The following is a 27,923-nucleotide window of genomic DNA, read 5'->3' as shown; positions in this document are numbered from 1 at the left end:
AGCTAGCTAACATAGCTCTGTTTGAGCCGGGTGTTGAGTAGTCTAAACTAGCTAGCTAAGTGAAAAGAATACAACTAAATATAGCTATCTGTCTCTAGCTTCTCCTTAATTTTTAAAGAACTACATTTGTTAAAAACTGTTCAACTATTGTATTTTTCTTTCTTTGAGTCAACTACTCACCACATTTTTTGCACTGCAGTGCTAGCTAGCTGTAACTTGTGCTTTCACTACTAGATTCATTCTATGATCCTTTGATTGGGTGGAAAACATATCAGTTCATGCTGCAAGAGCTCTGATAGGTTGGATGACAGCCTCTGGAAGTTGTCATAATTACTTTGTAAGTCTATGGAAGCGGGTGAGAACCGTGAGCCTCCTATGTTTTGTATTAAAGCCAATGTACCCAGAAGAGAACTAGCTGTCCTCTGGTGCTACCCTACAGAGTGCTGTTGACTCTAATGTAGACCTTCATCGCAAAAGAGTGTGTTGTAATCAATTATTTGGTGACGGGAATATATTTAGTATAGTTTTATCTAAAAATGATATTTTTTAAATGTTTCACTATTTTTAATTTTTATGAAATTTACTGAGGAGGATGGTCCTCCCCTTCCAACTGATGATCCTTCACTGTTACAGACCCAGCGTGCGACAGAGCTGTAAGAGTTGTGACCTGTTTTTGTTGGTTGTTTTGTTGTAGTTTTGTCCAGTGGGGCATATTGGGAAGGGAGTGCTGTCACCTCCATGTACAGTGTAGGTGTTTGTCCCCCTGTGTCCTGAGAGTGTCAGGTTCTCGTCCAGTTCTGGAATTTGCGTCACTACTAGTATATGTCCCTGGGCCTGGAAGTGTTTAATCTCTCCCTCATTAAAGTATGGAGATTTGGGGGGATATACTGTAGGTAGCACACATGAGGAAATGTTTTCTCTTTTGAGATCATATTCTTATTTATTTCTAGCTCGAGTGGGTTACGTCCGCTCTAAACCAAATTAGCATACCCCCTGAGTCTCTTCCCTGTTTCACACCTGGTAGTTTGGTGAATGGGACTACCAGCTCTCTGTAACCTAGAGGGCAAGCAGTGGGTCAGTCTCCTCTATACCATGTTTCTTGTAGGATGACAATGTTTGTATATCCAATTTCTTTGTCTGGTTTCCTGCTCTTTAGGCCAAAGGCAGATGATCTCAGACCTTGTATAATCCAGGGTGAGATAGTAAAAGCTTTGTGTTCCATAGTCTCTAGTGTTGTTTTCATATGGTTTAGGCTCAGACCATTACAGTAGGTGCCATGTGGCTCAGTTGGTAGAGCATGGTGCTTGCAACGCCAAGGTTGTGGATTCGATTCCTGGCTGGAGGGGATCTGGCTGGTGATGTTGTAGTCTGGGTGTAGGTTCTCTTGGTGTGTGTGCTCTCAGTGCAGGTCCTTCAGGAGGGGGTCTTGATGTTACTCGCTAGAATCATTGAGGAGAAAAAGGAAAACAAAAATGTTGTAAAAGATGACAGTATTTGTTAGATGCCCGGCTATGAACGTCAATTAAATTAGTAGCAATCTAGGGTATTTTAATAGGCATTTATAACTTGAATAATACATATTTTTTTAGAGACACTTTGAATAACTTGGTCTCTGAAGGAGTGAGCTCCAAGGAAACGCAGTGTTCTGGACAATTAATCAACAAAGTTAGACACACGCACACACACACGCACACACACACAAGGCCGTTTGTGTGTTTCAGAATGGACAGACCTCGGGTTGACCCTGTCTGCGGCCTTTCTCTGAAACACCAGAAAAGCTTAAACAAAAAGAACACATTACCTCACCCTGCAGACAGCAAATCTCAGTTAAACTCATTCACAACCTTAAGAAACCTTAACAGCAGGATTAGCCAACCCCAAAGACAACCCAAAAAACTCCCTGTCCGTTGGAAATGGCTACAATTCTTCTCAAAAGAGAACGAGTGACAGAGAGCAATGGAAGAGGACAGTCAGAGAAAAGCGAGGAGGAGTAGGAGATGGAGGAGGAGTAGAAAAGCTTGCCCCTGTGAATTAAAAGCTTCTCGTTCTTTGTGTGAAGCCTTGTTGGGCAGCAGACTGAAGAGATGTCCCTTAATAGAGATGAACATCCTTGTCTATTCATTCTCTGACTGCCAGGGGTCTTTTACATTATCACAGACAGACAGGGCCAAAGGAGGGAGGGCAGGAGCGGGTTGTTGGGGGGGGACAATGGCCAATACAATTTGACAGCCTTTCCTCCCGGTGTGGCCCATTTGAAGGAGTCTGGAGCATAGAGGGCTTGATGCAGCTACTATAGGCCCCCTTTCAGAACACCCCTGCATCCCTTCACCTGAGTGAGTGACAGGACTAAGGGGGGCGGCAGCCCCCAAGCTTTGTGGCAAGAGGGGAGGCAGCCCAGAGCTTTGAGAGAGAGGGGAAAGATAGTGAGAAGGAGGGAGAGAGAGAGGGCCAAGGAGGTCCCTTTGGAACCCTATGAAACCAGATACATCAAGAGCGTGTGTACGTCTCATAGACACATCAAAGGGCAAGATTTGACAAACACACAGTAGTATATCTATTTGATCAACATGTGTCATTTTAGGCCTTGATTTCTGTGTGGTCTTGTAAGTGTGTAGCTTGACACTGAAACAAACAAGTCAGGAGTTTGACACAACTTGGATGGGATAAAATACTTTTATTTCTATGTAGCCTGCTATGCTGTGCCAAGGACATGCAACTTAACACACACTCTGAAGGCACAGTCACACAGTGCATACGTGAGCTTTTTCACAAATGAGAAAGAGAGAGAGAGACTTTCTCATTTCATTTTTTTTTAACTCACCCCCCCTTAAAAATAAAACACAAATATATATCCTGTACTGCATACATGTACCATACTCACCTTTCCATCTACCACATGATACAAACCAACATCACAATACCCAAAACAATACCCACTTCTACAACCGTATATCCAAAACATCTTCCTCAGCTATACAGACAGCCCCCCCCAACACACCATATCTCCTGAAACATCTCCACACTTTTTATCATTCTATAGAACTCAAACCTAAGGCACGCAGAGACCATCCCATTAAACAATAGTAAAGGGTCTGTTATCCCCCCACCTTTGACCCTGTTCCTCCTTGTTAGCCAAATAGCAAACTTCGCCTGAGCAAACAGAAAATTAGACAAAACACATTTGGCCTTCTCCTTAATCGAATACCTGTATCCCATTATAAACATCCCAACAGCAAAAACCACCCCCAACCTCTCACACAGACATTCCAACAGAGATGTTAATGGCATTAATCTGGTGCACACAGAAAACACATGAATCACAGTTTCTTTCATTACACAGAAAGGACACCCCTGCCCGATTCCCGGTTCAACCTGTACCAACCAGCTGTTAGTGGCCAGGGCTCCATGAAGAACCCTCCACTGGAGGTCCCCTGACCTCTTTAGTACTGGGGGTTTGCAGAGCCCCCTCCATCTAAAACCCACCAAACTCTCCGCCCCGCATACCCCCTGCCACTGATGTGCCTTCACTCCTGTTAGGCTCCTAATGTTCCTAACCTTAACGCAGAGGTTGTAGAGGGCTTTACCTCCCACCCCCTCAAACTCCCCCAGGCTCGGAGTGTTAAAATCTATCAAGTCCTCCAGACCCCTTGCAGTGGCGGAAACATTGGTGGCCCCTTCCCCTTTGGCCGCTCAAACACCCCCCTTACCGGCTCAGACAGTGCCTCCTGGACCTCCTCCAGGAATCTCTACAGCAGCCTAAAAGACGTTATTCTTGTTTGTTGTGTCAAGACTTCCGGGGTTTTCCACCCCTCCTCTCCCAGCAGTCTCAGGTCACCCAGCCTTTGTAAACCCGCTGCCATCAGTTGCCGCTGCAGGGTGGCCGACTGAACCGATCTCAAAGTGATGGCTGGGTTGTTGAAGATAGGCTCCTCCCACACCCACAGCCCAGGCTCCACACCCCCTTCTCGTGTCTGCCTTAGCAGCTGCCAGGCCCTCAGCACTGCAGAGTAAAAATCTGAGAGACCTGCTGTACTCAGCCTCGCCAGCTTCATGAGGAACAGCTGCCGGTCCAACCCTAATCCGCCAGCTCTCCTCAGCAGCGCGCATGCTGGTTCCCTCCAGCCAACATCAGTATGGTACAGCAGTCTCTGCACCGCCTTTAGCCGGAAAGCAGCCATCCTGCTCTCCAGTTCCACCAGGCCCTGTTCTCCTTCGCGGACGGTCATGTACAACACTGCCGCCCTCAGCCAGTGATGGCCCGACCAGAAAAAGTCCCCCGGGGGGGGGGGGGGGGGGGGGGGTTGAGGACAGCCAGTCTATGCCACAGGGAAGATGCCACCAGGTTGTTGATTATCAGCACCCTCCCTCTATATGACACTTGGGACAGGAGCCATCTCCACCTGGCCAGTCTTGACACCACTGCCTGTGACAGCCCCTCCCAGTTCTTCCTGACCCACTTCTCCGAGCCCAGGTACACCCCCAACACTTTAAGCTCTTCACAACCCCACTGCAAACCCCCTGTAAGGGCCATATCCCCCCATGCCCCACATAACAGAGCTTTGCTCTTGCCCCAGTTCACCTTAGCTGAAGAAGCTCCCTCGTACACCTCCAGACTAGTCTCTAGTGCCTGCATATCCTGACCATCACAGAAACATAATCTGCATATGCTGACACTGCTATGCCTGTCACCACATCCATGCCTGTACAGCACACTCCCTGCAGTCTCCTGTGTAGCATTCCAAAAAAAGGCTCAATGGCTAGTGTGTATAACTGCCCAGATAGAGGGCATCCTTGTCTAATGCCCCGCCTCACCCAGACTGGCCTACTGAGCCTCCCTCCCACCTTGACCATACATGACGCCCCAGCATACAACAGCTTCACACAGGTCAAAAACCTTTCCCCAAACCCAAACACAGACATTACAATAAACAGATACTCATGGTTCACTCTATCAAAAGCCTTCTCTTGATCTAAAGAGACCAGTCCAAAGTTCACATTAGAACCTCTTGACAAGTCCAACATGTCCCTGATTAAGAACAAGTTGTCCGTGATTGAGCGTCCCGGTACACAATATGTTTGGTCCTTATGTACTATCGAGTCCAAATGGGACTTAAGTCTGTTAGAGAGGACCTTGGCAAATATCTTGTAGTCCACACAGAATAATGCCACAGGCCTCCAGTTCTTAAGTTCACACAAGTCCCTTTTTATGGGCAGGAGAGTCAGAGCCGCCCGACGGCAGCTCATCGGCAACTCTCCTACCCCGACGCATTCACGCAACACGCAAAAGAAGTCCTGTCCAATTATTCCCCAGAATTTCTTATAAAACTCCACTGGGAGTCCATCAACCCCCGGTGCATGACCAGGGGACATCTGGGTTACGGCCTCTGCCAGTTCATGGGACAACAGAGGAATGTCAATTTCATCCCTCTGTGCCAGAGAGAGCTCTCACTAATACAACGCTCTAGTTCCCCCAATATTCTGCTAGCCTCTGAGGATGAGAGAGCTGTGAACTGTTGACAGAAAAGCCGAACTTGGACTTTCCCCACATCCCACCATTGACTCAGACTCATACTCCTCTCTTCACTGTCCCCATCTTTCCCAAAAGGTCTGGAAACCTGAGCAAAAAGTGGCATCTTGTAAGGGCTTTACATTAAACTTCCAATAGGATGCCTGCCGGGGCCCTGGTGAAATAGACAGCCGAGCCATGGTTATGTGGGGATCTGAAAACCCCACCGGGAGAATGGTAGCGCCCAACAGCCTATTGCTCTGATTGCTGGACATGGAAAACCGATCAAGTCGGGCTGCACTCACCCTAGCCCCAAAGACCTTCACCCATGTATACTGTGTTGTGTTGGCATGTATAGTTCTCCAAACATCCACTAGGTCAAACTGATTAATGATGTCCCTTAACACTCCCACTGACACTGAATGAGGCTCTTCCCCATTTCTGTCTTTCGTAAAATCAATTGTACAGTTCCAGTCCCCTCCGACCACCAGCGTCTCCTCAGGCACTACCCGTGAGAGTTCCTGTCTAAGACTCCCAAATAGAACCCCCCTCTCTCTCCCTGTGTTAGGTGCATACACATTTATAAAGACAAAACCCATGTTGTTAATTTCTGCTTTTACAAGAAGCAGCCTACCCCTACACACCTCTGAGGAGGTTTTTTACAGATTTTACAAATTTTTACAGACAGACGCGGTGCAAAAAGGACTGCCACCCCTGCACAAAAATTTGTCCCATGGCTCAACACACTTGCCCCTTTCCACCAGAGCCCCCAATCGACTTCATTCAACACATTACTATGTGTCTCCTGCAGAAACAACACCTGTACTTTTTTTGGTTTTACATATTCACCCAACACACTCCTCTTTCCCACATCTCTGGCGCCATTTATATTGAGCGATCCTACCCAAAGAGTCTCCATAAGAAGTGGGAGAAAAGCCAGCAAAGAAAGAGACCAATAGCAAAGCTCAAAAAGCCCCAGTGACAGAAAGAAAATATACATCTAAACAGTGTCTGAAGGTAAATCTTTACTCACTGTTGTGACCCACTTCCTAAACCGTTTCCTGGGTGAGAGGACACCATGCCCCTTATTTTTCATAACATGTTGTACTGATCTTACAAACTTTCTCGGATCAGAAAAAAATCCTCAAGATTAACTTTTTCCCCCTTGGTCTCATTCATGAACATTGTCAGTTCTCTCAATTGTGTACTTAGACCCCTCTGCTTGACTGGCTGTCAGTCCTGGGCCCATTGAAGAGGAGTCTGAAAAAAATAACTCCTCATACCCACTTTCCTCTCTGGTCAGGGCATCCCCCACAGCAACAGGCAAAGTTTCCATGGTGCCTTTGACCACACCCTTTTTCCTTTTCCGCTTGACACCCTCCTCCTCCCCCCCTAGTATCTTACACTTCCCCACTATACTCTCCTCATCTGCTAGCAAAACCTGACTAGACCCCACCATCCATAGCATGACTAGACCCAGGCTCAGCTACACCACCATCTCTAGCCTGACTAGACGCAGCCTCCGCTACCCCACCATCTCTAGCCTGACTAGACCCAGCCTCCGCTACACCACCATCCATAGCATGACTAGACCCAGCCTCCACTACCCCACCATCCATAGCATGACTAGACCCAGCCTCCGCTACCCCACCATCTCTAGCCTGACTAGACCCAGCCACCGCTACCCCACCATCCATAGCATGACTAGACCCAGCCTCCGCTACCCCACCATCTCTAGTCTGACTAGACCCAGCCTCCGCTACCCCACCATCTCTAGTCTGACTAGACCCAGCCTCATCTACACCACCATCCATAGCCTGACTAGACCCAGCCTCAGCTACCTCACCATCTCTAGCCTGACTAGCCCCAGCCTCATCTACACCACCATCTCTTGCATGACTAGGCCCAGCCTCATCTACACCACCATCCCTGGCATGACTAGTTCCAGCCTCATCTACACCACCATCCCTGGCATGACTAGGCTCAGCCTCATTTACACCACCATCCCTGGCATGACTAGGCCCAGCCTCTGCTGTCTGCATCTCATTAACCCCAGCACGTTGACTTCGATTTCCCCCACTGGCGCTTGTACCCTCACCTTGTCTACGGCCTTTATGTGGGCACGCAAAGCTCTTATGCCCCAAATCTCCACACTCAAAACATCGTAGACTATTTGTGCTGGCAAACCCTGCATAGATCCCCTCCCCATGCCTCACTTTAAAATGCACATTTAGCTGTTGCTCATTGTTATTCAGAAACATAAACACTTTTCTCCGGAACAAAACAACGTGCTTAACGGCATCTGCCTGAAAACCTGCCGACAGTACACGAAAACCCCTAGCAAACTTACCAAAACGTCTCAGCTCTTTCATGATTTGATCATCCATAATAAACGGAGGCACATTTTCAACTACCACTCTTGTCGAAGGGGTAGAGAGAGGTGAAATTGGCACCAACAGACCCCTTACAAATATTCCACTAGCAATTAGCCTACCAACCAAATTTGCTCTTTTCATGAACACAACCACAGCTTTGTTCATTCTAGAAGCAGAATGTATAAATTCAGCTCCTACCTGTTCTCCGACCGCGAACAGAACCTCCTCCACCTTAACTCCATTCTCAGGAACACACCTGAATCCATGCCGTATCGACAGCGTCTCCTCTGCGCTAGGCTGAGAAGCCATCGCCCACACCACACCTTCCAAACCCCAGGAAACTTACTCTGTCCTCTTCCACCCTAACTTTGAAAAAACTGTGGATACAGCTAAAACAAATATTGCATTAACCCTCCACCATAGAAAATAAAATTTAAAGAAAAGACCAAGAAAAGAATCAAGAAAGTTAGTTAGGACAGAGCCCACCATACCAAACACTCATACTCCAAAAAACTCCCAGCATGCACTACGAGAGAGAGAGAGAGAGAGACCCCTACAGGGCCTTCGGGAAAGTCTTCAGACCACTTGACTTTTTCCACATTTTGTTAGGTAACAGCCTTATTCTAAAATTTATTAAATTGTTTTTTTTCTTCATCACTCTACACACAATTCCCCATAATGACGAAGCAAAAACATGTTTTTAGAAATATTTACCTACATAATTATTCAGACCCCCAACTTTGTTGAAGCACCTTTGGCAGCAATTACAGCCTCGAGTCTTCTTTGGTATGATGCTACAAGATTGGCACACCTCTATTTGGGGAGTTTCTCCCATTCTTCTCTGCAGATCCTCTCAAGTTCTGTCAGGTTGGATGGGGAGCGTTACTGCACAGCTAATTTCAGGTCTTTCCAGAGATGTTTGATCGGGTTCAGGTCCGGGCTCTGGCTGGGCCACACAAGGACATTCAAAGACTTGTCCCGAAGCCACTCCTGCGTTGTCTTGGCTGTGTGATTAGGGTCGTTGTCCTGTTGGAAGGTGAACCTTCGCCCCAGTCTGAGGTCCTGCACGCTCTGGAGCAGGTTTTCATCAAGGATCTCTCTGTACTTTGCTCCGTTCATCTTTGCCTTGATCCTGACCAGTTTCCCAGTCCTTGCCACTGAAAAACACCCCCACAGCATGATGGTGCCACCACCATGCTTCACCGTATGGATGGTGCCAGGTTTCCTCCAGAAGTGATGCTTGGCATTCAGGCCAAAGAGTTGAATCTTGGTTTCCACAGAACAGCGAATCTTGTTTTTCATGGCCTCGGTCGTTTAGGTGCCTTTTGGCAAACTCCAAGCGGGCTTTCATATCCCTTTTACTGAGGAATGTCTTCCGTCTGGCCACTCTACCATAAAGGCCTGATTGGTGGAGTGGTGCAGAGATGGTTGTCCTTCTGGAAGGTTCTCCCATCTCCATAGAGGAACTCTAGAGCTCTGTCAGAGTGACCATCGGGTTCTTGGTCACCTCCCTGACCAAGGTTCTTCTCCCCCAATTGCTCAGTTTGGCCGGGTGGCCAGCTTTAGTAAGAGTCTTGGTGGTTCCAAACTTCTTCCATTTAAGAATGATGGAGGCCATTGTGTTCTTGGGGACCTTAAATGCTGCAGGAAATTTTTGGTACCCTTCCTCAGATCTGAGCATCGACAAAATCCTCTCTCGGGGCTCTACGGACAATTCCTTCAACCTTATGGCTTGGTTTTTGCTCTGACAAGCACTGTCAACTGTGGGACCTTACATTGACAAGGGTGTGCCTTTCCAAATCATGTCCAGTCAATTGAATATATCAGAGGTGAACTCCAATCAAGTTGTCAAAACATCTCAAGGATGATTAATGGAAACAAGATGCACCTGAGCTCAATTTTGAGTCTCATAGCAAAGGGTATAAAAGGAATATTTATGTAAATGTCATATCAGTTTTTCATCTTTAATTCATTTGCAAACATTTCTAAAAACCTGCTTTTGCATTGTCATTATGGGGTATGTGTGCAGATTGCTCAGGATGAGTTTTTTATTGAATCCATTTTAGAATAAGGCTGTCACGTAACAAAATGTGTAAAAAAAATCAAGGGTGTTGAATACTTTCCGAAGGCACTGTATACTTATGGCTTTTAAATCTTGTGCACTGTAAAGTTCATGTGTCGCTAGTTCAATTGATTTATAATGGGCCAACAAGCTCCTGATAAACTACCGGTGCCATCGGATCCTCTGAAGGAACCCCGAGGCTGAGGAGATGGCTTTATGTATCATAACGGTATGGTCTCTGGTTCGTTGATAATAATGGGATAATGTCACATCTGATATTATTACGTTGATTTAAAGTCAATTTATTTACATGTCTTTAGCTTGGTGGAAATGACTTGCATGTTTAGCTACTGATATTCAGCATTGGAATGCGTCAAAATATAATTTTAATAAGGACAAGTTAAGCTCCCTTTATATGATTCTTGTGATGGCATTTCTTGTAGTTATCTATCGGACTGGCAACTGATTTGATGAATAGAAATGCTTTGTTTCTCCTGTTTGGCATAGAAGAAATCTATAGAAACAATTGTCTATGGTGCATTCCACTATGCGTGAGCAATGCTGGGTAAACAGCTAACAGCTAACGTTAACCTGTAAATACTGTGAAACAACTAAATCTTGATCATTCTAAAAAACCTTTGGGTGTATTCTCTAGTGTACACTACATCAAACCGTAGAAAAAAAATTGCAACGAAAACGAGAGTTTCTAATTGGACAAATTCAGGTTGGTTCCTCCATGTTTCGCCCCGTTAGCTTCCGTTTGGTGACTAGAGAATTCATCCGAGCTTGGAACCCCTGACTCATTAGTATCTGAGCTTTGTGCCTGTATTCATAAAGTGTCTCAGACTAGGAGTGCTGATCTAGTATCAGCTCCACCGTGTCCGTATAATATCATTCATTATGATCTAAACTGCAAAACTGATCCTAGGTCAGCACTCCTAATCTGAAACACTGAGTTTGGGCCCTGGCCTTGGTGATGTCATTCACCCAGTAGACCAGTAGAGGTCATCTCAACACAGCCCAAAGACAACACTACTGCCTGCAGCTACGGATGATACACCACCATGCAAGAGGAGGCTTTCCACGGCAGTGTTTCTCTACTTCACCACCATGTTGCAACAACAAAAAATCTCCAGCTCAGCACTAATACACGAGACGTCACTAATGACTGAAGGCAGGGAACAGTGGGAGAACAGAAGAGTATGGACAAGCATAACAACTCTGTGCATAACTGGATAGACACAAACACCACGTACAGTGACAACACACTTCTCAAACCAATGCATGTGGTATAAACTATTGTGTGTAGAAAGGATTCTAATCTGTTAGCCATACATGCAATGCCAATAATTATGGTATTGCATAGACGTTATTGTTAGTGGACAAAAAAATCATAAGCAAGCAATGTCAAAATCGATGCATAGCAAGAAAAAACTGTAGCAGACATTCTGATAGCATGCAGATAAATGTGCAAGAATCCACTTCTCCTGTGCAAAAGTGACGGGACCCACAACCTACTGGTTAGCTAGGTATCAGCATAGTCCAAAATAGGGTGCGTTCCCTTAGTCCCTTACAGGAATGGCCCATTCACCTAATTAGGCATAATTGCCATTAACGAAACACTGCCTCCCCTCCTAGGGTTCAGTCCCACTCGGAGGGCCACCGCGATCACTTGTCCCGCCCAGAGATTGTCATCGATGTGACAGGAGGGTGAATCGTAAAACTGCTTGGCTGTGTGCCAAAAACCAATTTATCATTGTCATTTTCTCAAGGCTGTATGTATGCATCACATAACCCTATCGCACGTGTTTGTGTTTCTGGGTTGTAGGTTGGAGCACGTCTGTGTGTGTGTGCGTGCCTACTTGGGGTCTCTAATTAATGAACCCAGGGGTCAGGGGAAACCTTCGGGGGCTTGGAGGATAAGAGTCCTAATCGCCACTAAATGGTCAGTTAATGGCCTCGGCCCCCTGATCTGCATACACCCTCATTTTTTCATTACGCATTACACTCCAGGACCCAGTCCACCCCCTCTCTCCCCTCTTCTATGAGCACAGTCAATTGGGCGGCCAGGGTTTTTAATTGCTGTGGCCATGCTCTCTTTCCCTCTCTCTTTTCCCTCATACTTCTATACACATGATTGGGGCCCAGTGGACAGTGAAGGGGTGAAGGGATGGGGGGGAAGGGGGGGTAGACTCTTCAGCTACATCTGCGTGCTTGACTGACAATGCAGATTTACCCCCCCCCCCCCCCCCTAGTGTGTGTGTGTGTGTGTGTGTGTGTGTGTGTGTGTGTGTGTGTGTGTGTGTGTGTGTGTGTGTGTGTGTGTGTGTGTGTGTGTGTGTGTGTGTGTGTGTGTGTGTGTGTGTGTGTGTGTGTGTGTGTGTGTGTGTGTGTGTGTGTGTGTGTGTGTGTGTGTGTGTGTGTGGCTGCTTCTGTGTGTGTGTGTCTACACTATACCTTGGCCCCCATCCGCTACACAAAGCTACACAATGGTAGTAGTGAGCTGAGACCTAAGGCTCAGTGCATTTCTAATGTCCAGTCTGTTCTCCTTTCTTGCCTCTGAACTAGAGAGTTTAACATGACAATAGGCTTAAGGAGATTTGCATTGATTTCATTCTGTCATCTCTTTTACCCTGCTGTGTATTGGTTTTGAGATGGAACATAGATAGGAATGGAAAAGCTACGGATACCAGAAACCATTGAGCAAAACGTGCTAGGCTAGTTAGAATGCCGTTGAAAATGCGGTGGAAATGTGCTTGATCATCTCATTATTGCATATAAAAAATGATTGTCATACCCCGATGTTTGGATTTATGGTAATGTGCATATAAGATAAACATATTGTATGTAGCTTAATCTTAGTTAATCTCAGTTACTAGCTAGGTATCAGAGTACTCCAAAACAGGTTGCGTATTGATTATTTGATTATATCCCAATACATTCTGTAGGCTACCGTTAGCCTACACATTGTCACATAATTAACGGTGTAAAAACCGATATGCTACTGTTTGTGTTTCCCTGGCTGAGTTGATGAGCTGATTTGGGCCATCAGTTGATTGACAGATGTAGGCCTACTGTAGAACGATAAACTCTACTCCGGTGTGGATGCTCGTCCACGTTTTATAGTTAGGCTATGTATAATTTGTCAATATGGTGAAGGATCTTTGGTGTGCATGGCCCTTACAGTAGGTGTAATTTCCATTGCTAAGCTGTTATGCACTGGCTACAGTGGCATAGGCCAATTGCACTTTCAGTTTGATGCCTGCATTTGAAGTCATCCTTGTTGTGGATTGAAAGCCTGTAATGGGTGGCTTTAATATTTCATTTTGTAAAGCTGGTAAGATGTTAATGCATTTGAGCCATTCCAAAGATGATTTTGTTGAGCTGAGACACTTGTAAATGATCAGACTATTGGTTTTACTTCTTAAAAACAGTTAAATAAATGCAATTAACTTGTGGGCCTAATGTAGGCTATAGTCTCTCTAAACTAATTTAAGTAATTATTTTGCTTTTTTTTGAAGAGACGGATGTTGGAAAGACAGGGGGAGGTGAGTCAAAGGGCAGTGGGCCAAATTCGAACCCATGCCAAGTCTGGCATATGTGTAGTGGGGTCAGCGGCTGTAACCGCTAGACCACACAGGCACCGAGGCCACCCATGGTTTGCCTTGAACATACTGTATATTAAAAGTTGATTAAAAAAAAAGATTTCCCCTAACGAGAGATACATCTACCCCCTACAAATACGTGAATTTATTATAATCCACATAAGAATTCACACGAGATGCACTGTAGCCTGCATGTAGCCTAAATATCATAGGAGACTGGTGGGAGGAGTTATAGGAGGATGGACTCATTGTAATGGCTAGAATGGAATAAATGGAACGGAGTCAAACGTAATTTCCATATGTTTGATGCCGTTCCATTCATACCATTCCAGCCATTACAATGAGTCCGTCCTCCTATATATTATCCTACCAGCCTCCACAGTTACATACACTACTTGGCGCCCAGTGGACTGCTTCCAGCTGCCCCTTGTCGGTGCGTCTAAATATTTCTTCAGATATTCAAATCCTCCTGCTGCAGGATTATTTTCCTCCTGCGACGATACGGGTCAAATTAAGATCCGACATTTGTATATGATGATACTGAGCAGAAGACCAATTAATTCCTAATGAGAGGTTATATAGCATTTTTCTTCACTGTTGTTCTCTGGATGTTTCCACAGAGTATGCTGATGGACCTATAGTCATATATTACAACAGGAGATGTCAGCCTGGTATCGGTTTATATGCATCACATGTTGAAGCTTTTGAAAATGATATGCACAGATGTAGGCCTACAACACCTGACAAATTGCAGGCGTCTGTCTTCACCTTACAGCTCTCTACACCTTCAACAAAGAGTGATCCACAGGAAGCTGATACAGAATGTTTTTCAGAATAGAATCCTACTTCTTCATAATCAGATTACATTTCAGAGCTCACTAAATGGCACCGCTGCCCAAATCATGAACTCCCCCAGACTCCTAGTCCAAAGTCCCCAAGCATTTTAAAACCCCATTTGTGACTAACCGGCTCGATTCGGTCATATGTAGTTGAAACTGTTTTTGTTTTTACTTTGGATAAAAGTAGAGGCTCAGAGATAGAAAATGGTATATCATACACTTCAGTTGAGGAACAATGGGAAAGTAATTATGCTTTGATAGTTGATCAACTTGTAACATCACTTTTGAGAAAATGTTCCTTGAATCTTTTGGTACCTACTGGAGAACACTTTACACCTATTCAGCATCGTTCACACCCTTTTAAGCTTTAGCCCCACCCATCTCTTTAAGGATTCACATGTGAGGCTATGTACTAAAAAAACAAAGATTTCAAGACTAAAGGCTGGCTTATACTACGGGTGTGTTCGTAAATTTTATCTGGAGTGCTAGAATGTGCTCTGGGCATTCGTAAACTCAGAGCGTTGTCAGATTGATTGTTCTTAAATTCAGAATGTTTCGCTCTCGGGGCATTCAGAGCGCACACTGGATGCTCTGGCCGAAAAGTAGGGTTGATCCGAGCGTTCTGACCCAACAGCAGTCAAGCACCCAAGCTAACTGGCTAACGTTGGCTAGCTTGCTAGGTACTTCCAGACACAAATGATAGAACAAAACAAATCAAATCAAATTCAAATCAAATGTATTTATATAGCCCTTCTAACATTAGCTGATATCTCAAAGTGCTGTACAGAAACCCAGCCTAAAACCCCAAACAGCAAGCAATGCAGGTGTAGAAGCACGGAACAGCTCACTAGAACAGCCCACAATGACCATTTTACTTGCCTTAGCAGAGCTGGTTAGGCTGTTTTTATTGTCATGTTTATTATCTAATCAACTAACTTTGCTTAATTGTTACCCAATTAAATGAATCATGTAACAATTAACTCATTAGGAATTTGGGGCACCATGAGAGCAGTTGTTTAAAGAGTTACCATCTCCCAAATTAAACTCGAAAGGTCTTTACCTATCACATCCATTAAACAGTCAACATATTAATCATAACCTTGTATCATATCATCATTCTGAACAGTTGTAACCTCCTGCATCTGAAAAAAAAACAGCTTTACTTATGATTCAAATCAAGTTTATTTGTCCCGTGTGCCGAATACAACAGTGAAATGCTTACTTACAGGCTCTAACCAATAGTGCAAAAAAGGTATTTGGTGAACAATAGGTAAGTAAAGAAATTGAATAGCAGTAAAAAGACAGGCTATATTGATAAAGGTATTTATATGTTTAAAGTAATAATAAGAGAATCTGAATGACATTAAGAGTAATGACTAAAGTATTTCACCCTAATAGTTACAGAAGCTTAGACAATGTGTTTAGACATAATACTAGAATATTGTGAGACATTGGGTTTGTGTGTGATAAAGAGGAACTGACAACAGACATGTTTTGGTACTGTGAGACCAAGGACATGAGATAAAGTTCCTCCACCCAGGGAGGAACAGATGCGCTTGTAGACTTGCAGGGGCTTGTAGGAGTTATATAAAAGGCTATGCGCATTATATGATTTTTAGAGCTCTCATGAATAAACTACAACAAACCTTTTGCAGAATCTGAGTCTTTGCCTAATTCTTATTAACCCTAGCTTTACAACCAAGGGGAAATTGGTCAAAGCTATAGTGATTGTTATCATCATTGGGTTTGAAAATTCTCGTGACATATATACAGTAGGGAGGCTATAAAAGTAGCGAGGCTACACACAGACACCGGTGAGTCAGGCTGATTGAGGGAGTATGTGTATGTAGATATGGTTAAAGTGACTATGCATATACGATGAACAAGGAGTAGCAGTAGCGTAAAAGAGGGGTTGGCAGGTGGTGGGTGGTGGGACACAATGCAGATAGCCCGGTTAGCGAATGTGCGGGAGCACTGGTTGGTCGGCCCAATTGAGGTAGTATGTACATGAATGTATAGTTAAAGTGACTATGCATATATGATAAACAGAGAGTAGCAGCAGCGTAAAAAGAGGGGTTGGGGGGGGGGGGGGGCACACGATGTAAATACTCCTGGTAGCCATTGGATTACCTGTTCAAGAGTCTTATGGCTTGGGGGTAAAAACTGTTGAGAAGCCTTGCGGTCAGAGGCCAAGCAATTCCCGTACCAGGCAGTGATGAAACCAGTCAGGATGCTCTCGATGTTGCAGCTGTAGAACCTTTTGAGCATCTCAGGACCCATGCCAAATCTTTTTAGTTTCCTGAGGGGCTTTGTCGTGCCCTCTTCACGACTGTCTTGGTGTGTTTGGACCATTCTAGTTTGTTGTTGAGGTGGACACCAAGTAGTACAAAGTACTACACAAATTGGTAACACAGGATAAACATACACACTTAATACATTAAATCAGGTCCCTAGCGGACCAACTGTAACGATTTTCCTCCTCTTCAGACGAGGAGTATGAAGGATCGGACCAATGTGCAGCGTGGTACGTATCCATAATATCTTTTAATGAGAATGAATACAAAATACAAAAAGAACAAGAGAATCAAAATGAAAACCGAAACAGTCCCGAATGGTGCAAACACTGAAACGGAAAACAAACCCACAACACACAATGGAAAACCGGCTACCTAAATATGGCCCCCAATCAGAGACAACGATAAACAGCTGCCTCTGATTGGGAACCACACCAGGCCAAACACATAGAAAAACAACAACCTAGAAAAAAGAACATAGACTGCCCACCCTAACTCACGCCCTGACCAAACTAATATAGAGACACAAAAAAGGAACTAAGGTCAGGACGTGACACCGACACAATATGACGGCTTGTTACATAAGAGATGGAGAGGGCAAGAGAGAGAGAGAGAGGGACACGAACCACTGACCGTTTGGAGTAAGAAACCATGCATGTATTTCGGTGTAAATGCCTTAGTTCTCCATGTACCTCTGTCGGAACCAAGCCTTCTTGGAAAGGGGTTTGGTTGGGCTTTTCCGTGGCATGCTTGTAATGCTCTGATTGTCCAAAAGGTGTCCCCACCCGTCTTCTACTGTTGTCCTCCTCTGCCGTCATCCGGTATCCGTTGACTTGTCGTGTAGTCCTGAACAGAACTATAGAGCTTATTGTACTTTCCATTTGCTCCTGAAGGTGATTATTTGAAGATAGGCTACCCAGCCGTGTCTATGGTTCCCAGTGGGGTGATGAGAGTAGTAGAATATGATGGTTTGAAGATAGGCGTAGAATGGTCCCACTTAAATTCACTTCTCGCCTCTACTGTTGATATTCTGAGTTCGAACAACTTTGATATGTTAATTCTTAACCAACCGTTTATTACAGTTCATTCAAAAGTGGTGGTTCGTGAGGCTGACACGCTCTCTGACCTCACTCAAGGGGCAGTGACTACTCACTTGTACAAAGTTATTGAAACAATTGTTTATAGTTTCCAAGATAACATCCCTCTCTTAACAAAAACACTTTCATAATGTTTCATATTTCATACACAACCTAGAGGATGGAGACTTTGTACATGTAGTGTATATACTTTTCAAGTTACAGTATTTCCTTTATAACATTTTTAATGACATCACAAAATAACAACCGAAAATACATTATTATGCTTTAGATCACCTCTGACCATTCCCCCCCTTTCTATTTTAGAAATATTGTTCCAGTATTCACTTTAGAGTTTAGGCGGGCGGGCAAACGTCTGTGAAACAAAGGCACATTCCTGTGTGGATTTGGAGAGGGAGATAGCTGAAAGTTCTAACTCTGGATTTACAACAGGGTGTGAGGGGATCTGGCTGAAGTTATTTATTGCCCATCTGGATCCTCACAGGACAGTCATGACAGTCCCCATCTGGTGGGTTCAATCTTGGAAGGATTCTGCAAGTTGACACGGGGTAACACCACACGATTGACACGGGGTGTTATAATGGCGCCCGAGGAGATGGCTGCCGTTTTACGATCCACTAACCAATTGTGTTATTGTGTGTGATTTTTCGCATTATTTGTAATCAGTCTGGCCCTGCGGCCTTGTGAATGTTGTTCTGTTTAAAGGTCTTACTCACATCGGCTACGGAGAGCATGATCACACAGTCGTCCGGAACAGCTGATGCTCTCATGCATGTTTCAGTGTTACTTGCCTCGAAGTGAGCATATAAGTAATTTAGCTTGTCTGGTAGGCTCATTTCACTGGGCAGCTCGCAGCTGTGCTTCCCTTTGTATTCTGTAATAGTTTGCAAGCCCTGCCACATCCGACGTGCATCGGAGCTAGTGTAGTCCTGTATTGATGCTGTGCCTGTTTGATGGTTTCACTAACATTTTCAACCTGTCCCTGACTGACTCTATAATACAAACATGTTTCAAGCAGATACCACCATTGTCCCTGTGCCCATGAACCCTAATGTAATCTGCCTAAATGACTACCGACCCGTTGCACTCACGTCTATAGCCATGAAGTGCTTTTAAAGGCTGGTCATGGCTCACATCCACACCATTATCCCAGAAACCCTAGACCCATTCCAATTTGCATACTGCCCCAACAGATCCACAGATGACTCCACACTGCCCTTTCCCACCTGGACAAAAGGAACACCTACGTGAGAATGCTATTCATTGACTACAGCTCAGCGTTCAACACCATAGTGCCCTCAAAGATCATCACTAAGCTAAGGACCCTGGAACTAAACACCTCCCTCTGCAACTGGATCCTGGACTTCCTGACGGGCTGCCCCCAGGTGGTAAGGGTAGGTAACAACTCATCCACCACACTGATCCTCAACACGGGGGCCCCTCAGGGGTGCGTGCTCAGTCCCTTCCTGTACTCCCTGTTCACTCATGACTGGCCAGGCATGACTCCAACACCATCATTAAGTTTGCAGATGACACAACAGTGGTAGGCCTGATCACCGGCACGATGAGACAGCCTATAGGGAGGAGGTCAGAGACCTAAACGTGTGGTGCTGTTACACCCCTGAAAAAGGGTAGAAAGAATCACGATAGTGATACGGAATGTTTACTCATTGAACGTTTAGTGCAATCATTGTACATAAATAACACATTTTACAGAACAACAGATCTACAGGAACGATAGGTTTTGTAGGGTACAAGGCTTATTCAAATCATAACAGTATACACTGTACATCACTGAAACAAATACTGTTTTCAATATAACTGTCAAGCAAAGCTTTAACTCAGTAAACCATAACACAATTCATCAACAGGCAACAAAGTGTTTGAAAAACAACCACACAAATAACGCCGCAAAACATCTTACCAACAGCGCACACGTTCATTCACAATCGACATAAAATGGCAGCTACGTAGCAGTACCTAGCAGTACGAAGCTAGCTGCAACCGAGCACGGCTCACATTACTCTCTGCAAACCCAACCAACTTCCTCAACATGTTACTAAACAAACCTTAAACACTCTTGACATGTTATCAAGTTATTACATTTAAATTACTCTTTTTAATCATCAATAATGTACCTGAAAAAGGGTAGAAAGAATCACGATAGTGATACGGAATGTTTACTCATTGAACGTTTAGTGCAATGAGAAAAAGACCGCGAATTCTCCGTGAACTTGAGTGGAGACCAGAGCAATCGATCTCAGGCTCATAGATTAAGAGCATTTAGTAGATCACAGATTAGCACTTTTATCCACGACAACATAAAGGAATCAACATAACGTTTACACATTCCTCTCACAATTCGTACCCTTTGTATGCTTGATGGATTTTAACAGAATTATATAAATGTTATCAATCTATCAACTAATACTGACTGCATGATCTTCTTAACCTTAGATGTTTTAAGATCCTCACATACTATGAATTTACTAATACTTTTTAATGTATAACAGGCTATTAGTATTTCCTTTAACCTGTCACAGTGCCAGGACAACAACCTCTCCCTCGACGTGATCAAGGCAAAGGAGATGATTGTGGACTACAGGAAAAGGAGGACCGAGCTCGCCCCCATTCTCATCGACAGGGCTGTAGTGGAGCAGGTTGAGAGCTTCAAGTCCCTTGGTGTCCACATCAACAACAAACTAACATGGTCCAAGCACACCAAGACAGTCGTGAAGAGGGCACGACAAAGCCTATTCCCCCTCAGGAGACACAAAATATTTGGCATGGGTCCTCAGATCCTCAAAAAGTTCTACAGCTGCACCATCGAGAGCATCCTGACTAGTTGCATCACTGCTTGGTTTGGTAACTGCTCGGCCTCTGACCACAAGGCACTACAGAGGGTAGTGCGTACGGCCCAGTACATCACTGGGGCCAAGCTTCCTCCCATCCAGGACCTCTATTCCATGCGGTCCCAAAAAAAGGCCCTAAAAATTGTCAAAGACTCCAGCCACCCTAGTCATGGAATTTACTCTCTGCTACCACACGGCAAGCGGTACCGGAGCGCCAAATCTAGGTCCAAAAGACTTCTTAACAGCTTCTACCCCCATGCCATAAGACTCCTGAACAGCTAATCAAATGTCTACCCAGACTATTTGCATTACCTCTCCCCCCCCCCTTTCACACCGCTGCTACTCTGTTTATTATCTATGCATAGTCACTTTAACTCTACCTACATGTACATATTACTTCAATTACCTTGACTAACCGGTGGCCCCGCATATTGATTCCGTACCTGTACCCCCTGTATGTAGCCTCGCTATTGTTATTTTACTGCTTCTCTTTAATTATTTGTAACTTTTTTTTAAATTACTTATCTTATTTTTCTTAAACTGCATTGTTGGTTAAGGGCTTGTAAGTAAGCATTTCACCTGCTGTATTCGGCACATGTGACAAATAAAAATGTATTTGATTTGAATGTTACCAAAGTATTACAAGAGGCAGTTATTTTACTGCTTCCTCTTTGGGGTTTTAGGCTGGGTTCTATATAAGCAATTTATGACATCTGGTGATGTAAAAATGGCTTTATAAATGCATATGATTGACTGATATGGTAGGATGGGTGTTGAAGAAGGCCCTCTCCAAGGATTTGGGTCCACTCATATTAGAAAATTACCTCATATTATGGATAACAAGGAAGTAGTCTATGAACCCCGATTTTTTATTAGACACCAAATGGAAGACTGACTACCTGGACCCTCAATTTTAGTTTTCAGTTGTGTTACCTAATGAACACAACCCTGGTGAGTTTACAGAGCGCAAAACAGTGGTGCTAACACCTGTCTACATTTTTCAGGAGCAGGAAGCTGGTTTAACCCTACTGAAACAACTAGATTATACAAATTAGACCTTGAGATATATCATTGCTGTTCAGCTGTTTGATAGCTGCAGTATCAGCCATTTCATATAAAAAATGTGTTGTTTTGTTCAACATCTCGCTTGACATGGACCTTCATAATTACTACCATTGGTACACTAGCCAATTAAAATGTTGTAATCACGTTTGCTCAAGTATATGCATTAAGGCCAGAACAATTGTTGAGATATTGCTGGATTCAGCACAGAATAAAAAAGAGGAAGATGACAATCTGACCAGGGATCAGAAGACAAAAGGGTAAAATCACAATTTACTGTACGTCCAATAGCTAGACATGAAGACCGCCATTGTGAGGCAAAACACAATCTAATGTCATTGTCATGAGCCAAATCCAGGTTAGCTAGAACTTTCTGCCTGTATGAAATGAGGCTGACTGAGTACAGTGGCTGACAATGAAACCAGTAGACCCTGTGGCCCTCGGGGCTCAAATAAAACAACCTACTGTGGTCTCTGCACATTCACCTATTTATGCTATTTATGTCACTTTAATGTCAACTGCCACCACATACACACGCATGCACACGACTGCACACAGACATAAACACGCATACACTCAGTCTATGGAACGCTGAAAGTTGAGAACCACAATAATAGCCCTCTAAACTGCATCAACCCATCCTCCCGGTGCACCACTCAGGGTGGCATCAAAACACCCTGAACTTGGTGTATCATTCCCCCACAGGAGTGTGTGTGTGGAGCAGGGATCACATCACATTTGCTCGACAGGCCCCATTGTGCCGACCGTCCCCTCGGGGCCTTCAAGGTGGATCACTGTCTGGCGCCCGGGAGCGACGCTGTGATCTGAGCAGTGCTTATCACTATGCCCCCTCGCCTCCCCCATCAACCACACTGCTACCCACACCGTCCAGGCCCGGCGTATTATGAAAATATCTGTCACACGGGAAATGAGGTGCTCCTCCTCCACCCCAACGCCCTTTCACTAGGAATCAAGGGCCAAGGCAAGTGACGTGAAACTTGGACGGGGCTCAAAGTCTCTCCAACCGCCAGTCACCCTGGGTAATTAGAGGGGGGGGGGGGGGGGGGTTGGGGGTTGGGTGATAGTGTGTGTGTGTGTGTGTGTGAAAGGGTAGGAGAACCGGGGGGTGGGGTCCTTCCCTCTCTCCTGTTCTTCATCTGCTCCTCATCCTCCTGCCCAGTGTCACGCCCTGACCATAGAGAGCTTTTGTTCTCTATGTTGGTTCGGTCGGGGTGTGATTTAGGGTGGGTCATCTAGGCGTTTATATGTCGATGTTGGCCTGTTATGGTTCCCAATCAGAGGCAGCTGTTTATCGTTGTCTCTGATTGGGGATCATATTTAGGCAGCCATTTCCCCTTTGTGCTTTGTGGGATCTTGTGTTTGTGTAGCTGCCTGTGAGTAGTCCAGAACGTCACGTTTCGTTTGTGCTTGTTTGTTTTGTTTGGTGAGTTTCTATTTATTAAAATATATGGAACTCTACGTACGCTGCGCCTTGGTCCATTCCTTATGACGAACGTGACACCCAGTAAGATCCCAGCTAGCACATAACGTTCTGAGACCCATATGTTTCTTAGAGCTTGATGAGAGAGTGGTTGTCCTATGGTTATTTATTTAGCATACAACCTTCCCACAACTTTCTGGGAATGGTGGAGGACAGTTGATTAGTTTTGGAACGTTCTCAGAACATTTAAGTAACCTAATAAAAAAATATATATTTTTGGGGAATTTCATTACTTTAACATCTCGTTCCCTAAAAGTTCAAACATGGTTACATTTCACTAACATTTTGGCAATGTTCTAGGAACGTTCTCCAACTGGTTTGACAATGCGATAGCACTTTTAAGTCCCAAGCTATCTGCATTTTGTCAAAATTGTGTTATTGACATAGCCTTGTTCTGTTCAAAGTTCTCTACCTACAGAAACAGTGTTCTTCTGTGGGAATTTAGGTCCTTTAGCATAACGTTTCCAAGAATGATAAGAAATTACGTCAAAGACGACCCGAGCCACAGCCTGCTCACCCCGCTACCATCACAAACATTTTTGGCGCACAACCCCATTTCAATATCTGAAACTTCTCGAGACCACACCCATGTACATTTTGGGGAGGGGGGGATAATTAATAGTCAATGTTAACTTTTTTTATTTAGGGTTATGGCAGTCAATTGAAAAAAATTCTAACAGTATTGATGATTGTCTTCTCAACTCATCATCACATACTTTTAATGTGGGGCAGTCAATTGCAAATGAGTCTGACATAAGAGATATTATCTCACCACCACTAATGAGATGGATGTGCTTGATGCATGTTGTGTCAGGCCTTCTCAAAGTCAGGGGATTGGTCAACAGTGCGCACCTCTTCTCTGCTGTCACATCCAACCGGGATCGATATTTTGTTTTAATGCAGACGAGAGCACTGAATCCAGCTCCCCACAGATATGAGCTGGTGAAGGGTATCCTACCATGAGTTTCATGGCGCTTTCAAGACAACTGGGTACTCTGAAAAATATGATGTCAAATCATGACGTCAGTGATCTGTCGGTCGGAAAGTCAGAGCTCTAGAAAGAAGCCTGAGTTCCTGACTTGGAATTCTGAGTTGGATGACCGTTCAAAAATATTTTTTCCAGTCGGAACTCGTTTCTTTCCGAGTTCCCAGTTGTCTTGAACTGAAGTTCGATGACAGAAATGTCCAAGTTCCCCGTTTCCAGTTGTTTTGATCTCAGCAATGATGCTTAGAGGGAGATGGCAGAGTATTCCCTTTGAGTCAGGAACCAAAACTCCTCCGTTGTGACCCGTGAATGTGTTGTCCGAAGCATTCAGCCATATGAAAGCTCGATCAGCTGTTCGTTTCCCCTAACCAGCAAGTCAACTGAGCCAGGATCACAGTCAAATGGATTGGGAAGTAGGTCCATCCCAAACTGCTCTTCCAAGCATTGGAGGTGAGCAGTCATCACTCCGTGGCACACTTACTGATGCTGTTTTCTGGTATTTTATTTTCATTACACGGAAAGTCAACAAGTCCGTTTTTTACACATCAATTGTGAATGGCAAGAGTTTCTCTCTCAATGCGAAAAATCTTTCCAACACTCCCCCTCGATAACCACCAAGCCTCGGTGCGAAATAGAACATTGTCATGCTCTGATCCTATACCTCCACATAGTTTTCCAAACAGGCGCACGCAGTGGATGTTGTGTGATGTAGTTTACAATCAACGTTACCTGCTGCAGTATATCTCAGAGTTCTGCGCTTTGCTCTTTTGTCGGCAGTTGCTCTTGGTGTATCATACAATGGCAGAGGGAGACACATTCATAAGTAGAGGTCAGAGATCTGCCCGTAGTCCCGTGATAGATGGAACCCCATCAATCAATCCCATGTGGAATCTGTTTTTGGTCAATATAGCCACGCAGCACACTGAACATCCCCAATGCTGTTTCATGCTCGGGAATTGTGAGACAAAACAATATGTCCTCTTAAATAGCATCCCCCGACATGTATAGCGAACAAAAGTCAATGCATGGGTATCTCGGCCCTCACAACTAACATCCATTTGGAGAGCATAAGCTGGAGAGTATTGGAGATGTTCAGACAGAGTTTCCTCTTGATAGCTAGCAATATAACACATTACTTAACTAACAACGGTACTGATGTGAGTTTCTTTGCCTCCCCACACATTGTTTTCACCATATCAATTGGGTCAGGTAATATCAAAGTCTCTGCAATAGTGTGTGATTTCATAGCGTAACGGGCGAAGACTAGTCATTCACTGTGGAAAAGATGCAACGGTCAAGTGAGACCTTTTGGTTGAATTTTGTCAATTAGATTTGAATAATTTTCATTTTTAAGGTTAACTACATTACAATGATTTTGAGATACATAGACAATATTAGATACAGTTGAAGTCGGAAGTTTACATACACCTTAGCTAAATACATTTAAACTCAGTTTTTCACAATTCCTGACATTTTATCCTAGTAAAAATTCACTGTCCTAGGTCAGTTAGGATCACCACATTATTTTAAGAATGTGAAATGTCAGAATAATAGTAAAGAGAATTATTTATTCAGCTTTTATTTCTTTCATCATATTCCCAGTGGGTCAGAAGCTTACATACACTCAATTAGTATTTGGTTGCATTGCCTTTAAATTGTTAAAACTTGGGTCAAACGTTTCAGGTAGCCTTCCACAAGCTTCCCACAATAATTTGGGTGAATTTTGGCCCATTCCTCCTAACAGAGCTTGTGTAACTGAATCAGGTTTGTGGACCTCCTTGCTCACACACGCTTTTTCAGTTCTGCCCACAAAATTTCTATAGGAATGAGGTCAGGGCTTTGTGATGGCCACTCCAATACCTTGACTTTGTTTTATTTAAGCCATTTTGCCACAACTTTGGAAGTATGCTTGGGGTCATTGTCTATTTTGAAGCCCCTTTTGCGACCAAGCTTAATCTTCCTGACTGATGTCTTGAGCTGTAGCTTCAATATATCCACATCATTTTCCATCCTCATGATGCCATCTATTTTGTGAAGTACACCAGTCCCTCCTGCAGCAAAGCACCCCCACAACATGATGCTGCCACCCCAGTGCTTCATGGTTGGGATGGTGTTCTTTGGCTTGCAAGCCTCCCCCTTTTTCCTCCAAACATAACGATGGTCATTATGGCCAAACAGTTCCATTTTGGTTTAATCAGACAGGAGGACATTTCTCCAAAAATTACGATCTTTGTCCCCATGTGCAGTTGCAAACCGTAGTCTGGCTTTTTTATGGCGGTTTTGGAGCAGTGGCTTCTTCCTTGCTGAGCGGCCTTTCAGGTTATAGCCATATAGGAATTGTTTTACTGTGGATATAGAATCCTTTGTACCTGTTTCCTCCAGCATCTTCACAAGGTCCTTTGCCTGTTGTTCTGCAATTGATTTGCACTCATCGCACCAAAGTACGTTCATCTCCAGGAGACAGAATACGTCTCCTCCTGAGCGGTATGACGGGTGGGTGGTCCCATGGTGTTTATACTTGTGTACTATTGTTTGTACAGATGAACGTGGTACCTTCAGCCGTTTGGAATTTGCTCCCAAGGATGAACCAGACTTGTGGAGGTCTACAATTTTTATTCTGAGGTCTTGGCTCATTTCTTTTTATTTTCCCATGATGTCAAGCAAAGAGTCACTGAGTTTGAAGGTAGGCCTTGAAATACATCCACAGGTACACCTCCAATTGACTCAAATTATGTCAATTAGCCTATCAGAAACTTCTAAAGCCATGACATCATTTTCTGGAAGTTTCCAAGCTGTTTAAAGGTTCAGTAAACTTAGTGTATGTAAACTTCTGACCCACTGGAATTGTGATACAGTGAATTATAAGTGAAATAATCTGTCTGTAAACAATTGTTGGAAAAATTACTTGTGTCATGCACAAAGTAGATGTCCTAACCGACTTGCCAAAACTATAGTTTGTTAACAAGACATTTGTGGAGTGGTTGAACATTGAGTTTTAATGACTCCAACCTAAGTGTATGTAAACTTCCGACTTCAACTGTACATGTTTGTCATATGATCATATCCTATAGGCATTAACTTTTTTTTAAACAACAGAGACCAGGTCAAGTCTTGCTCACCATTTTACATTTTGAAATAAATGAATGTGTAGCTGCACATCAAAAAGTTGCAACTGTACAAGAATGGGAGGACAAACAAACAAAAGACTGTGGTTAAAGGTATGATGAATCCCAAACAGCAGTTCTCCTTAAATGTAAATGTAAATGTACACAAGGGTAAAGATTAAGTAAGAGCACCCTCCTCATCCATGAGTGAAGGTGATCACAGTCAAAAGGAAGGCAGCTTTATTCTCCATGTCAGAAACCCTCATAGTCCTACAAGCTTCCAGGGTAATGTTCAGTAGGCACCAAGTGGAAGAAAACAGTTTGAAACAAGGAGGTACTATCTGAATTTGTCCAATAAGAAACACTCATTTACGTTTTCCATTACAAAACATCTTGCTACTGTACGGTCCTAATGAGCAGGACCCAGGTAAAGTTGGTTTATTTGCCAACTACACAAATCGCTGATTAGTTTCTCTGTACCAACACCAATATTCAGGCAGGTCCCCACAAGGAACAGTTTTGTAGGGACAATTCCAAATAACTATTTAGAAGTGGTCTCTTGGATTTATTTTGGATTGCTGGTACCATTGTTGGATGCTCCCATACAGCATCTAAGTTTTAAATACATTTATTTTGTGTTA

Source organism: Salvelinus alpinus, chromosome 24 (genome assembly GCF_045679555.1).
Source record: "Salvelinus alpinus chromosome 24, SLU_Salpinus.1, whole genome shotgun sequence".
In the NCBI taxonomy this organism is placed as follows: Eukaryota; Metazoa; Chordata; class Actinopteri; order Salmoniformes; family Salmonidae; genus Salvelinus; species Salvelinus alpinus.
This window is presented reverse-complemented; position numbering follows the sequence as displayed.